Source organism: Castor canadensis, chromosome 10, assembly GCF_047511655.1.
Source record: "Castor canadensis chromosome 10, mCasCan1.hap1v2, whole genome shotgun sequence".
Lineage (NCBI taxonomy): Eukaryota > Metazoa > Chordata > Mammalia > Rodentia > Castoridae > Castor > Castor canadensis.
Window position 1 is genome coordinate 79,191,818 of NC_133395.1, and position 13,761 is coordinate 79,205,578.

Sequence of the window (13,761 nt, forward strand, 5' to 3'; positions counted from 1 at the left end):
CTTAATAGTGGATGGGTTATTGAAGTTACCTACTATTGTGTTACAGTTTATTTGGGCTTTCTTATCTCACAGTGTTTTTCTTATGAAATTGGATGCATTTGACAGTGCCGATATGTTTACAATTCTTATCTCCTCTATGAGATAGCCTACTTTATTAGTATGGAGTGACCTTTGTCTCTTCTGGCTAAATTTGTTTTGAATTCTACTTTGTCATGTATGACAATTTCCATATATATACGTATTATATAATTTGAATTGGTTCATTATATAATTTGAATTGGTTCATTCCCTCTATTTTTCTCCTTTGTGCCTTAGTCCCCTTCTCATGGTGATTTCAATGGGTTTAATAGTTCTGTATTCATTCTTGTACAGAATGTACATCAACCATATTCACCTTCTTAACTTCCTTTTTTCAACCTCCCTCTCCCATTAGTGGCCTCCCCTGAGTGTAACCCATTTTGTTATTTGTATTGTGTTTATTTCTCACATAGGAGAGAAAACATGCACTGTTTTTTTTTCTGAGCCTGACTTACTTCACTTAATATGATTTCCTCCAATTAAATCCATTTACCTTTAAATCACATGGTTTCATTCTTCCTTAGCCTGTGTCTTTTGATTGATGTATTGAGAATATCATCATTTAGGGTTATCATTGAAAAGTATGTCATAATGCCTGTCATCACATTATTTGTAATGTTTGGTTCTTTCCTAATCCCTATTTGGTTTCCACTCATATAGAAAGATTTAGTCTTAACCATGTTTTCCTTGTTGCATTTATCTTCTTATTTTCATGTATTATTGCTTTAAGTATCTCCTGCAGTACTGGCTTACTAATTCTGAATTCCTGATGTTTTTTGTTTTTCATGGAAGATTTTTGTTTTTCCTTCACTTTGAAACTTAGCTTTGCTAGATAAGTTGATGGTTATTTTCATTCAAGCCTTGAAATACACCGTCCCATACCTTCCTTGCTTTTAGTGTTTCTGTTGAAAAATCAGATGTTATTCTGATTGGTTTGCCTATCTGAGATTTTTTGCTTCTCCCCTGAGGCTTTCAGTATTTTTCCTTGTTCTGTACATTTAGTATTTTAAGTATAATATGTCTTAGAGTGGTTATTTTCTGGTCTTTTCTATCAGATGTTCCAAAACCCTCCTAACCTGTATGGCTGTCTCTTTTTAATGTTTTGGGAAATTTTCTCCTATTACTTTTTTGAATATATTTTCTATCACTATCCAGTTACATGGCTAGTGGCCATATGATGTTAAAAGGTACACTTGATGGAGAGAGCATGTATGGAGTTCTCTATACCAATGCTTTGGTTTTCCATACATACGTGCTTCTGTTTCTTCAAGTTTGTTTGCTTAGAAAAGAGTAAAGTTTGATGTCTTATAATGTGGGCAGAACATCCCTATTCACCTCATTATTATTTTTTTTTAAAAGGGCCAAAACAAAATTTATAAAAATCTGTTCTGGGTGAAATAAATAGGACAAGATAAATGATATTCACTATAAATAACTGAGTGTACTATATTATATTATAGAGTTTACTGTAGTATAAATCAAAGATTTGAGATCACTATGTTGAAGAAGAAATGGCATTGTGTTTAAAATAAAGAGATAGTTTTCTTTTTTTTAACAATACAGAATGGGTTTATGTTTTAAAGTAAACTTTTTTGAATGATTCTTAAGTTTACAAAAAGTTCCAAAGGTAGTTAGCATTTCTGTCTGTCTATAGGTCATTATTTCCACTAATGTTAACATTGTCCATAGCTATGGTACATTTATCACAGCTAAAAGATAATATTGGTACATTACCAATATATACCAAAAATATAGACTGGCTTTATTTTTTATTAGCTTTTCCATTAATGTCCTTCTTTCTTTTTCTTTTTTATTGTTTTATTATTCATATGTGCATACAACACTTGGGTCATTTCTCCCCCCTGCCCCCACCCCCTCCCTTACCACCCACTCCGCCCCCTCCCTCTCCCTCCCACCCCCTCAATACCCAGCAGAAACTATTTTGCCCTTATCTCTAATTCTGTTGAAGAGAGATTCACCTCATTATTTATACCCATTTTCACAGAGTATGGCTGAGCAACTTCCAAATAGTGGTGTTGCTAACTTATCTGGGACTTCAGATCAAAGAAGAAGAATTGTGTCAAATGGACAAGTGAAAGGTAAGAGCTGCTATTTATTCTGAGAGTCCTTTGAAAGAAAGTCTGCTTAAGAATTGAGGACTGGTTTGTTCCACATTTCAAAGAAAGTAATATAATAACTATATATTATCAGAAAAATTGACCTTAATGTGTGATAACTGGTGTATCTGATTGAGTTTCTGCAACATCTAATGGAGATGTTCTTACTTGTTTTATTAGAAAAACAAGTAAGAAGAGGGAAAGGGTAGAAGGGAGGAAAGAAAAATAGAGTCCTGGGAAGTATAAGAAGGAAAATGAGGCTGGCGATGTTTAAACTATGATGGGAAAATAAAGAATGTCTTCTTTAAAGGAAGAGCAGGGCATTAAAATTCTGAGAAGTCTACAAAGCAATATTTTAGAACTACAATTCTTCTTCCCATTCTTCTTGTCTGTATGAATTATGAATTGAAGTACCCCATGAGGCAGAGCTATGTTTTACTGGCTAGAAATCAATATGAATGTGTCTGATCAGCCTTCCATCTCTACACATTAATGTTCCCCTTCTAAGCAGAGTATTATGTAGGCCAGAATTGGAAAGAATAAAAAATAAGATTGGTGTGCAGAGATCAGGAATGAAAAGGCAAATTAAATGACCATTAGAAAGCTTGTGACATTTAGGTCCTTTCCATTTGGGTGCCATGGTAGGGAGAAATTACTGACTCAGTGCCACAAATGGAAGATAAGGTAAAGAGATGTGAAAACAGACTTTCTACTGAAGGGTGCTTCTTAATTATTGATGAACCATGTACTGGAGACTATGTTAAAACACACGTTCTGATGCTGAATCTCTCAAGACTCTGCATGCTTATTTCTTTCTATGTGGACACAGAATCTGCTGGTCCCCTGACACACACTTAGTAGAACGGGTATAAGTTTTCCTTTACAGAAATATATACAGAGTGCCATTGGATAATCACTCTTATTTTCCTATATTTCTGCCATGTGGCTGGCTGTCCTACACCCAAAAATGAACAAAAAATGAGAAGCTAAACATCCATCCTAAACAAAAAAAACCCCAATACATAAATAAACCAGTCATGTCAGGCATCAGTGAGGAAGGCTGTGCAAACATTTCAATTTGCATTACAAATTACTTTTAATAGAAGCAGGGTAACATAGTTGAGAGGCTTGTAGTCTTCTCATTGCCAGTTGTTTTTATCCCTAACTTGCTGTAAGGAATTGCGATGAGTAGTGCATATCTGAAGGCTATCATTGATGTTTAAAGAAAAGACTTGCACAGTCTAGATAGAAGTATTTTGTTTGGTGGTGGTGAGACTGGGATTTGAACTCATGGTTTTGTGTTGCAAAGCAGACATCTTCCATTTGAGCCACATCTGCAGTCCAGTTTGCTCCCGTCAACTGGGATATGGTGTCTCACAAAGAATTTCTGACAGCTCACCTGGAAAGGTGTCCTCCTGATCTCAGGCTCCAGGGTAGCGAGGTGTACAGGTGTGAGTCACCTGCTCCCAAGTAGACAAAAGTTTGCAAAATGCAAATTTAAACTGAACTTTTTCTAATTTTGTCTCTTAGTACACTAAAAATTTTCAGCTTGGAACCACTAGGGAGCACCAGAGTTTAATTAAGAAAGTGTAAGTGTTTCCAAAATTCAGGAATATAACTGGACAACTGACAGGATGAATCATGTGGTAGAACACTTGGCTAGTGAGTGTGAGGCCCTGAGTTCAATCGCCATTGCCATTAAACATGTTTATTGAGTTGTATGGCACACTGGTGTTGTCCTGAGATCTCAGCTAATCAGGGGGTGGAAATATCACACAAGGCTAGCTACTTCAAGGCAGAAGAAAAGACTATCCATTTCACTTCCATTTGGACATCCAGCCTATTGATACAATATAATATCAATATAACACATATAATGTGTTTTTGAGTTAATGCAGTTCTCTGAATTAGACATGGAGTCAGATGTGTCATAATAAGTTAAACAATATAGTGTAATGTTTCATTTCTCCATAACCCCTAAATTGAGCAATGTATTTTCAGAGAGTTTTCTATTTCTGCTAGAAAAATAGTTAGTGTTAGCTCTCAATACAAATGTACATCATTGACTAGCCTCCTTATGAGTTTTTCCTGTTCTTATTCTTCCTCTTGACTGTTCCTGTCTTCTTTTCTTTTTTAAGTTGGTGTTGGTGATTTACTCCACCCCCATGTAAATGCCATGCTCTAATATCCATTTATTTATTTTTATTTTTATTTTATTCATATGTGCATACAATGTTTGGGACATTTCTCTCCTCTTCCCCCCACTCCCTTCCTTATCCCCTCTTACCCCTCACAACCCAGCAGAAACTATCTTGCCTTTATCTCTAATTTTGTTGAAGAGAGAGTATAAGCAATAATAGGAAGGACCAAGGGTTTTTGCTAGTTGAGATAAGGATAGCTATACAGGGAGTTGACTCACATTGATCTCCTGTGCACATGTGTTACCTTCTAAGTTAATTCTTCTTGAACTAACCTTTTCTTTAGTTCCTGGTCCCCCTCTCCTATTGGCCTCAGTTGCTTTAAAGCATCTGCTTTAGTTTCTCTGTGTTGAAGGCAACAAATGCTATCTAGTTTTTTTAGGTGTCTTACCTATCCTCATACCTCCCTTGTGTGCTCTCGCTTTATCATGTGATCAAAGTCCAATCCCCTGGTTGTGTTTGCCCTTGATCTAATGTCCACATATGAGGGAAAACGTGATTTTTGGTCTTTTGGGCCAGGCTAACCTCACTCAGAATGATGTTCTCCAATTCCATCCATTTACTAGTGAATGATAACATTTCGTTCTTCTTCATGGCTGCATAAAATTCCATTGTGTATAAATACCACATTTTCTTAATCCATTCATCAGTAGTGGGGCATCTTGGCTGTTTCCATAACTTGGCTATTGTGAACAGTGCCGCAATAAACATGGGTGTGCAGGTGCCTCTGGAGTAACCTGTGTCACAGTTTTTTTGGGTATATCCCCAAGAGTGGTATTGCTGGATCACATGGTAGATCAATGTTTAGCTTCTAAGTAGCCTCCAAATTTTTTTCCAGAGTTGTTGTACTAGTTTACATTCCCACCAACAGTGTAAGAGGGTTCCTTTTTCCCCACATCCTTGCTAACACCTGTTCTTAGTGGTGTTGCTAATGATTGCTATTCTAACAGAGGTGAGGTGGAATCTTAGTGTGGTTTTAATTTGCGTTTCCTTTATTTCTAGAGATGGTGAGCATTTTTTCATGTGTTTCTTGGCCATTTGAATTTCTTCTTTTGAGAAAGTTCTGTTTAGTTCACTTGCCCATTTCTTTATTGGCTCATTAATTTTGGGAGAATTTAGTTTTTTGAGTTCCCTATATATTCTAGTTATCAGTCCTTTGTCCGATGTGTAGCTGGCACATATTTTCTCCCACTCTGTGGGTGTTCTCTTCAGTTTAGAGATCATTTCTTTTGTTGAGTAGAAGCTTTTCAGTTATGAAATCCCATTTATCTATGCTGTCTCTTAGTTGCTGAGCTGCTGGGGTTCCATTGAGAAAATTCTTGCCTATACCTATTAATTCCAGAGTATTTCCTACTCTTTCCTGTACCAACTTTAGAGTTTGTGGTCTGATATTAAGATCCTTGATCTATTCTGAGTTAATATTGGTATAGGATCTAGTTTCAGTTTTTTGCAGACTGCTAGCCAGTTTTCCCAGCAGTTTTTGTTGAAGAGGCTGTCTTTTCTCCATCATATATTTTCAGTGCCCTTGTCAAAGACAACTTGGTTATAGTTGTGTGGGTCCTTTATTCTGTTCCACTGGTCTTCATGTCTGTTTTTGTGCAAGTACCATGCTGTTTTTATTGCTATTGCTTTGGATTATAGTTTGAAGATGGGTATTGTGATACCTCCAGCATTGTTCTTTTTTGCTGAGTATTGTCTTGGGTATTTGTGGTCTATCATGTTTCCAAATAAATTTAACAGTAGATTTTTCAATCTCTTTGATGAATGTCATTGGGATTTTTATGGGAATTGCATTAAACATGTAGATTACTTTTGGGAGTATAGACATTTTCACTAAGTTGATTCTACCAATCCATGAGCATGGGAGATCTCTCCACTTTCTATAGTCTTCCTCAGTCTCTTTCTTCAGAAGTTTATAGTTTTTCTTGTCGTTCACATCCTTTGTTAGGTTTACACCTATGCATTTGCTTTCTTTTGAGGGTATTGTAAATGGAATTGTTTCCATATATTCTTTCTCAGTTTGTTCATTATTAGTGTGTAGAAATGCTAATGATTTTTCTATGTTGATTTTATATCTTGCTACCTTGCTATAGCTATTGATGGTGTCTAGGAGCTTTTGAGTAGAGTTTTTTGGGTCTTTCATGTATAGGATCATATCGTCTGCAAATAGGGATATTTTGACAGTTTCTTTACCTATTTGTATTCCTTTTATTTCTAGTATCCATTTAAAACCCAGCCACTGTCATCATTTTTGACATCTTTTGTGGGTACCAGAGGTGGACCTTGCAAACATTACACCCAAATGAGTTGCTGCAATAGAGAAGGATGTTCCACACTAAGAGAACAAAGCAAACACCAGGTACATCAACATTTTTGTAATTCAGTTCACTATTCATTTTATACCTTTTTCATGTAATAATGAGTGTGTCATTCTCCAGAGATCCAACTTTGTACAATTATTTGTTTAACAGAAATTGTTGTGTACTGATTACTGATAAAGTCATGCCATACATGTTTCTGGGTTCATTCCCCCAGCTCTTACGTCCATGTTTTTTACATTCATCAACCTAACACATGTAGAGTACTTTTTCTCTCTTGGAAATGTGAACATGGATGATCCTTTTTTTTAATAAGAATATTTAGATAGAGCTCAAACAATTGAGCACCAGAAGAGTGAGTGTGAATTTAATTTTGATATTTCAATGTCATCTGGACATGGTGTTGTTTGCTTATACTCCTAACCTCTTGTGAGGTGCAGATTAGAAGAATTGTAGTTGAAGGTCAGCCCAGGGTAATTGTCCTTGAGACCATGTGAAGCAAGGGATCTAGACACTTGGGATCCCTTTAATGAGACCAAACACAGGACAAGCAATCTAGCTCCTAAAAACTTCTATCTTTGGGAATTGCTGTATCTTCTGACCCAAAGGCCAATTTTCTAATGTGCTAGGAAGATTTAAGTTGTTTAGGACAGAAGTTTTACAGTGACACTACCCAAGATACCCAATGGCAGGGAGCTCCAAACCACACAGAACCCTACTCCCACCCACTGGCCAACTTTTCTAATCTCTGGAAAGCTTGGAACAATCTTACCACAAACATAGATTGGCAGGTGCCCAAGGAGCTGTATTGTATCTGTAGGAACAAGCTTATATGGTGCTACCTAGCAGCTGCTTTGTGTCTTGTGTGCTAGGCTGTCAGGCCATCCTTCTTCTTGCTTCCCCTCAGACGAGGTGAAAAACTTAGAATCCCCATATATGAAGGAAAATTAAGTTGACAAAAATGGGTGCCTTACAAATTGGCAATTGGAAAGATAAGGAATGGCTTCTTGAGTGAATCATCCAGTACTATGGTCTTGCCCCGTGGGCAGAAGACAGGTCCTGGTGCTATTGTACCCTTGTATATATGCTCAACCGCATCATCAGGCTGAAGGCTGTTGTTGAAATTATAACTAATAAAACTGCAATAGCTCTCAATTTGTTGTCAAAACAGAAGGAAAATGTGCAATGCCATCTATCAAAACCAGTTGACATTAGACCATTTTCTTGCTTCTGAGGGAAGAGTTTGTGGAAAATTTAAGCTAAGCAACTGCTGCTTACAGATTGATGATGAAGGGAAAAATCACAGACAGAATGAAAAAGCTTGCCCATATCCCTTCCGGAGTTCGAGAAGATGGAATCCCAATGACCTGTTTGGAGGATAGTTCTCTGCCTTGGGCAGATTCAAAACCCTGATAGGGATGATGGGCCTTGTCCTGGGAGCATGCTTAATATTACCCTGCCTGGTTTCCCTGGTATTGTGGTCTATCAGCACCATTACGGAAGCCACTACAGAAAGGAAAATGGCTGCACATGTAATGATGCTATGGAAATATAAACCCCTAGATCAAGATGATGCTCTTTGACCCTAGGTGAGTCCAAGCATCAAAGGGGAGAATAATGTAGCAGGAAGGAGGACCAGAAAAGACACAGAAAACCCTGTGTTCTGATTAAAGTAGCAGGGAGGAAGGGATGGCATAGCAGAGAGATAAAATTTAAGGAATCTAAACTTGGAGAAAGTCATGTAGCACTAGGGTGAAGTATCCCATAGAACTGCATGTAATCCTGTATGCCTTTTGCTTCTGTAACCTGCTTGCAAGGGTATGTAAGGTGAGACCCCTTTGTTGTCAGGCTCAGCCTTTGAACACGAGTCTGCTGAGTCTGTGCTGGCACAATAAAATGTTGCTTCCTGTATCTCAGTTTGAGATTCCCATAACAAAACCTTCAAGAGCTTTTTCTATAGTACTTTCAATTTTTACATCTTATATTAACATCTTTCATCCATTTAGAGTTGATTTTTGTACCGGGTCAGAAATACAACTCTAGTATCAATCTTCTGCATGCAGAAGCCCAAATTTTCCTAACATCATCTGTTGAAGAGGCTGTCTTTTCTCCAGTGTATATCTTTGGCTTCTGTGCCAAAGATCAGATGGTTGTAGTTTGTGGTTTTCTTTTTGATTCCATTGATTTTCATGTCTGTTTTTGTGCCATAATCATGCTGTTTTTGTTACTATGGCTCGGTAGTGTAACTTTGAGTATGTTTTGTATTGCTAATTTTGCTCTGGATTGATTTTGGTCTTGGGGTACTTTATTCTTCCACAGGAATTTTATTTCTGCAAAGAATGACCTTGAAATTTTGATAGGCATTGCATTGAATGTGTAGATTGCTTTCAGGAGTATACCCATTTTCCTGATATTAATTCTGAAAATCCATGAACATAGGAGGTCTTTCCATCTTCAGTTGTTTTCTTCAATATCTTTCTTCAAGGCTTTGTACTTTTCATTACAGATGTTCTTCACCTCATTGAATTTTATATCTAGACATTTTAGCTTGGTTTTTTGCAGCTATTGTGAATGTAATTGTTTACCTGATTTCTTCTCAACCTGTTTATTCTTTTTTTATGGACAAATGAATTATTTATTAAGAAATACTCATGTAAATACATTTATATATTCAGTTATCAAATATTTCCTAAGGGCCTGTTGTGTTATAGAACTGTCCTCCATGATATTTCCTTGTGATGTATTAGAGAAAAAAACCAGACAAATACACCTGACCAGTGGGAGTTATACATATTAACAAGTCAGATTGGACACAGATACACAGCATCATTGAAGTTGTATTTCTAGTTTGCTAGATCCTGTTATTTCATGGCCTTGTGTTTAAGCAATGATTGGTAAGTGTAGCTAATGAAACACACATTCTTCAGTTATTACTAAAAATATCTCTTCAGCTTCTCATGATAATATCTAAATCCACAGTCACATTGGGAAATGCCATTTTTTTAGTATCCATCTGTTTTAATCTTTCAATGTCTCTTACTAGGATGTAAATAATTCTAGGAGTAATGTTTTTTTTCCAGATCCCAGGCAGAGAATCTGCATTAGTTCTGGGTTAATAAACAAGTTAAGAGCAAGACAAGTCCTTGTAGTAGAGATGGGGAAGTTCTCTAGTAGAAGAGAAAACAAAGGAGCAGGAAGGGCTCCAGAAGCTAGCCAATATTCTACTCAAGTTTTCTTTTCTTGTAACTTTTCTTCATGTATGACATGGACACGGGGTTCACTGTGGACATCATAACACAAGCTAGTAATTTTACTTGAAAACTTCTAGACTCTAGATTTTCTACATTAAAGTTTCATTACTGAGACAATCTTAACAAAGAACTGGATGTGATCAGTGGAAATGCATCGTGATACATTGCCAAAAGTGTTCATCAGCTCTAGGGTTTTTTTGTTGGAATCTTTGGGGTCTTTTAAGTTAGAATTATAGATTATGCAAATAGTCTTATTTCTTCCCCTACCTGAATCCCTTTTATTTATTCTCCCTGTTTTATTGCTGTGGTTAGTGATTCCTAAATTATTTTGAAGAGTAGGGGGAGTAGATACCTTTGTTTCTTTCCTACCTTTAATGGAAATGGTTTCTGATTTCTTCTATTAATTCTGATGTTGCCTATAACTTTGTTACATATAGCCTTTATTGTGTTGAGGTGCATTGCCTGTGTTACTTTTTTCTTCATGTTGAATTTTGTCAAAGGCTTTTGTCTGTGCAAATTGAGATGATAATATGATTTTTGTCCTGTTTCTGTTTATGTGCTGTATTGAATGTATTGATTTACATATGTTGAACCATCTTTGTATCTCCAGATAATACACCATTGTGTATTACCTTTCGAATGTGTTGTCGAATTAGGTTTGCAAGTATCATATTGAGATTTTTTGCATCTATGTTCATTAAATAGATTGTTCTATAATTCTCTTTTTGTGGGTTCTTGTCTGGGTTTGGAGTGAGTGTAATACTGGTTTTGTAGAATGAGTTTGGGTTGCTTCACTTTCTATCTCATGAAAATTTTGAGGAGTTCTGTCAAGTTTTCTTTACAGGTCTGGTAGAATTCAACAATGAATCCGTTGGCTCCTGTTCTTTTGCTTATTGGGATAATCTTGTTATTCCTTCAATCTCATTGTTTGTCATAGTTCTGTTGAAGGGTTTTATATCCTCTTGGTTCAATTTTGGCAGCACAAGTGCATTTAGGAATTTGTCCATTTCTCATGGATTTTTCCAGTTTCTTTGAAGACAGGTTTTCAAAGTATTCCCTTATCATCTTCCAGATTTTATTGATGTTATGTTATAATATATCCCTTTTTGTGTTTATATTCATTTGGGTTTTTCCCTCCTAGTTTTAGTCAGATTTGCTAAGAGGTTTTTAATTTTATTTATCTTGTCAAGGAACCAGCTTTTTGGTTCATTGATTCTTTGTAGTTTTTTTTAATTTCATGAATTTCTGCCTTATTCATTATTATTTCCTTCCATCTGCTAATTTTGTGTTTCCTTCTTATGAGTTCTAGGAGCTTGCACCAACTTTCCACTTAACACTGCCTTTGCTATATTCCAAAGAGTCTGGTCAATTATGTTTTCATTTTCATTGTGTTCTGGGAGCTTTTGGATTCCTATCCCCCTTATTTCTTTAGTGATCCACTGTTCATTTAACAATGTGTTGTTCAGTCTCCATGTGTTTGAATATTTTTGTAGTTTCTTTTGCTCTTAAGTTCTAAATTTGTTACATTGTAGTCTGACAAAATACAGCCACTTATTTCAGTTTTGTTGTATTTGTTAAGATTTGCTTTGTGTCCTGAGAGATAATCTATTTTAGAGAAAGTTCCATGGGCTACTGAGAAGAATGTGTTATTGTACTGCTGTGAGATGAAATACTCTATAGATGTCCATTAAGTCTGTTTTGTTTATAGTGTCATTTAATTCTGAGGTTTCTTTGTTGATATTTATCCGGATGACCTATGTATTGCTAAGAGTGAGGTATTAAAGTCTCCATTATTATTGTGTTGGAATCCATCTGTGCTTTTTAAGTCTAGAAGTGTTTGCTTATTGAAGTTTGGAGCATGGATATTGGTATATATTTGTTATCAAATTGTTGTTTCCTCTTGAGTGTTTGTTGTCTTTATTAATATGAAGTGACTATGCCCCTTCTTGTTAATTTTAACTTGAATTCTACTATATCAGATATGAGTATAGCTATTCCTGCCTACTTTTGGACTCCATTTGCTTGGACAATATGCTAAGTAAATGTTCATTTTTTTGTTAATAAGAGAAATTTCTTTTAAGCAACAAATGATTGGGCCTGCTTTTTGATTCAACCCACTTGTCTTTGTCTTTTGATTGGAGACTTGAGGCCATTAATATTTAGTGTTAATATTGTAAACTATGTAGTAATTGCTGCCATTTTGCTCGTTTTGTGGTGTTTAATTTTTTTCCTATTCTTCATTTGCTTATGTACTCATCTGGTGAGATTCATATTTTCCTGGTTAAATTTATCTTGCTCTTTTGTGTGTGTGTGATTCCTTTGAGTATTTTCTGCAGTGCTGGTATAGTGGTCATAAATTGCTTTAGCTTTTTGTTACTTATGGAAGATTTGTATTTCTCTCATGAAAAATAGCTTTGCTGTGTAGAGTAATCTAGGTTTGCAGTTATTGTCTTTCAGTACTTGAAATACATCATTTATTGCCCACCATGATTTTTAAGGTTTCTGTTGAGAAATCCCCTGCTATTCTGAGGGGTTTTCCCTCATAGGTGACTTGGAGCTTCTCACTTGCAGCTTTCCATATTCTTTTCTTGTACTTAATGTTTTAACTATAATATGTCAAGGAGAGTTTCTATTTTTGTTGTGTCTGCTTGGAGTCCTACAGGTTTCCTGAACTTGGATGGTCATCTTTTTCTCAAGATTTTGGAATTTTTCTGCTTTTATTTGTTAAAATGTGTTTTCTATGCCATTAGCATGCACCCTTTTTCCTTCTTTATTTCCCATGTTTCATAGGTTTGGTCTTTTAATGGCATTAGAGTTGTTGCATTTTCCATTTCTACTTCTTTGTGGTTTTTTTCTTTTTTTTTTCTCTGACAGTTCAAATTCATCTACCTTGTCTTCAATACCAACTGTCTTCAGTTTGATCCACTCTATTAGATAGATTTTCCATGTTGAGCTTTTCATTTTCAAAATTTCAGTCTGACTCATTTTCAGAATTTCTTTCTCTTTTTTGAATTCATCTTTCATATCTTGCATTGTTTTCTAAATTTCACTCAGCTGTTTGTTTGTATCTTCTTTGAATTCACCTTTTTATGCATGTCTTTTTTCATTTCATTGATCATTCATACATTCATGTTTTTGAGTTCTTTGGTTTTTCTTCTTCTTTGAACCTATGAGGTTGTGGATCTTTAGGGATGTCGTCTTGAAGGTTTTTTTTTTTCATATTATGTTCCTCCAATGAAATTTATGCATCTTATAGGTAAATTCATTCTTTGGATGTTTTAATCACCAGTGGTCTGCAGTTGAAGTATTCTCAGTGTTCATCCAGGACTGTGTAGTAGGATGGCTGTAGTTAGTTTTTCATCACCAAACGGGGGGACAGATAATAGGCAAGCTCTTACCCTTATGACCAAGGCACCAGGCCTGTTTCACAGTACCACTCAGATAGAGGAGAAGTAGCTGGAATCTCCTGCGTCCCCTTGTGCATAGGTTGATGGTGTTTGTGGGTTGAGGGTGAGGTTTGTGGGTTGAGGGTGAGGTTTGCCAAGCATCATTTGTCCACTTCTATGCTGTTTCCACCTTAGGACTTCCCTTCTTTGTGTACTAGAAGTCATTGATGGCCACATGGTGCTTTTTAGTCTGTAAGCCAGTTAAGTACCCACTTGCTACAAAGGGCCCCCTATTTTCACTCTCTTGGGAAATATTCTGCTTCCTTAAGGACATATCCCAAACGTGCCTGATAGTGGGGGAACAAATAGCCACTGATCTCTGCACCAGTGGTGGAAAATTGAGGGAGCAGATG